This window comes from Pelmatolapia mariae, linkage group LG14 (assembly GCF_036321145.2).
Source record: "Pelmatolapia mariae isolate MD_Pm_ZW linkage group LG14, Pm_UMD_F_2, whole genome shotgun sequence".
In the NCBI taxonomy this organism is placed as follows: Eukaryota; Metazoa; Chordata; class Actinopteri; order Cichliformes; family Cichlidae; genus Pelmatolapia; species Pelmatolapia mariae.
Window position 1 is genome coordinate 29369801 of NC_086239.1, and position 2200 is coordinate 29372000.

General features: G+C 38.4%; 1 pseudogene; it reads right to left on the reverse strand.

Moving 5' to 3' along the window:
- Positions 1-268: 268 nt before the first annotated feature.
- LOC134640671 (odorant receptor 131-2-like) lies at positions 269-1187 on the reverse strand (annotated as a pseudogene).
- Positions 1188-2200: the final 1013 nt, after the last annotated feature.

A 2200-nucleotide genomic window follows, 5' to 3' on the forward strand; every position in this document is an offset into this window, starting at 1 on the left:
CACTCCCCTCCACAATTCTCAGGTAACGACCCAATTTACATATGAATTGATGCTAACAGACTAGCCAAGTTAGCTTCCACTTGGCTGACAGAGGGTTAGAAAAGCCTGGGACTTCTAGTGTTAATGACTAAATAATAAAAAAAACATTTAAACAAATTGTGCAACAGACAATAATCCCATGTGTGATAGATGCTATTGGTGATGTTTTGTTTTTTTTGCAGCATTAGCAACAAAACAATCTCAAATGTAATTATCTTAAATTGATAATTTAAAATGATATTTGCACTTTAAACAAGCCATTGAGAGTTGAATATTTTAGTGCATAAAAAAACTTTTCATCCCTGAGGCCATAGATCAGAGGACTCAGACACCTTGGAGCAAGAATAAATGTCATATAATTAAAATACCTGACAGTAGAGAATACATTTAGGTCAATTTGAAAGACAGCATCTTCTATGATCGGGCACCACATCTGAATGAGACAAAGAAACAGCTGGAAACCATGAAGAACCACTGTTCTGAGGCCTTTATGCGTTGACTTCTTATTCTCTCCTGATTTAGCTTTGGCCACTCTCATTATTTGAACATAGGAGAAAACAATAGTAGTGCTCATAATCAAGAAGTAAAACTGACTTACAGCTGACCTAACATGAGCTTGCCATCTGTAGATAATGAACATCTCAGCAGAACATACTCTTCCTTGGAAATAGAAGCTGGGGTTTGCTGATGCAAAGAACAACAATGCAGGGCACAGAACTGAGACTGTGAATGATCAAGATGAATTGCAGTGCTCTCTGCGTAGAGCACAGCTCTGCGTGGCGCATTGGCATGCAAATGGCCACGTAGCGTTCCAGGGTCATCGCTGTTAGAGTAACTGGTGTGATGAATGTATACAAAGACAAAACAATAAATATAATTACACACAACCACATTTGTATGGTGATTGTAAAATGGCCTAAAAGAATTGTGGTATTCGTGATTATTAAAAACAGACAATCAGATATCAGTGTAATAGCAAATAAGATGTACCGCATGACTGTGTAGAAAAACTGCTTCATAAAAAATGTTGTGATTTGAAGAACACTGATGAAAAGAAAAACTGACACAAAAACCTGGACTAGAATAACACGATCACTGAGTTTAGTTCCCGGCATTTTTCCTTCAATGAGTGAGTAATTGAACACCATACTGTGTTTTACGGAAATGTTCGAAGGTCTTAGATATTTAAAAGTGAACTTTGTCTTGCTGAGGAGTCTAAAATAAAGTGCCACAGTGTTTGTTGGAAGAAAGCTTAAATGTGAACTCTAAAAACAGTAAAGCCATATCAACCATAAAATTAACAGAAAAATATCAGCTGTCAAGGACACAAGAGACACAATTTACCAAATTATCCCCTCGGCTGCAAAGCTTGGGTGCACAAATCATGGTCTTTGTTGTGTTGTGTGCTGCTACAATAGAGATTGACAGACCACGTGACTTTCACGCATTGCATGCCGGGAACCCGTGGCAAAACAATCAAAGTACCGCATCAAATGCAAGCATTTGCAGCACTGCAAAACATTCATTCGCCGGTTTCAATACCTTCTTGCTTTTTCTTTGCCCCCCAAAAGAGGAATGTACAAAATGAAGGAGAACAATGCCGGACCGTACAAAGACAGACTCGACGAAAAGGCAAAGAAAAGGTACGAGGAAAAAATCAAAGGAGTGAAAGGGTCAGACCCTTACGAGCACACAGAGTGGACAAAAGACGTCAGCGTGCTGCCCAACTTTCACCACGCTCAGATTTATAATTATACGGTTCTTGGAGTGAGTGCATACACTCATGAAGTTTTTAGTAACTTCAGGTCACTGCAACAAGCCCAGGTACAGTTTACCAACGGATGGGTACAGGACCTTGAAATGCACCGTGTAGAACACAAGACCATCGTACGAACAAAGGTAAGTTTACCAGTCTCACAAATCGTCTTCATAAATACACATTCGCTAACCGTTTATTAATAGGAACTTTGAGCTCAACGGTAATTAATTAGTAGTGGAAATAATTTCTGGTACGCATTACAGAAATGTAGCAGTGACAATAATATTGTATGCTGTAACCGTACTGGGCAATTAGTGATACAAAAAAACTGTTTTATCCTGTGAATAAAAGTATATGTTTTTGTCAATGTACCATGGTAATAACAGAAGCAAAACGCAATAT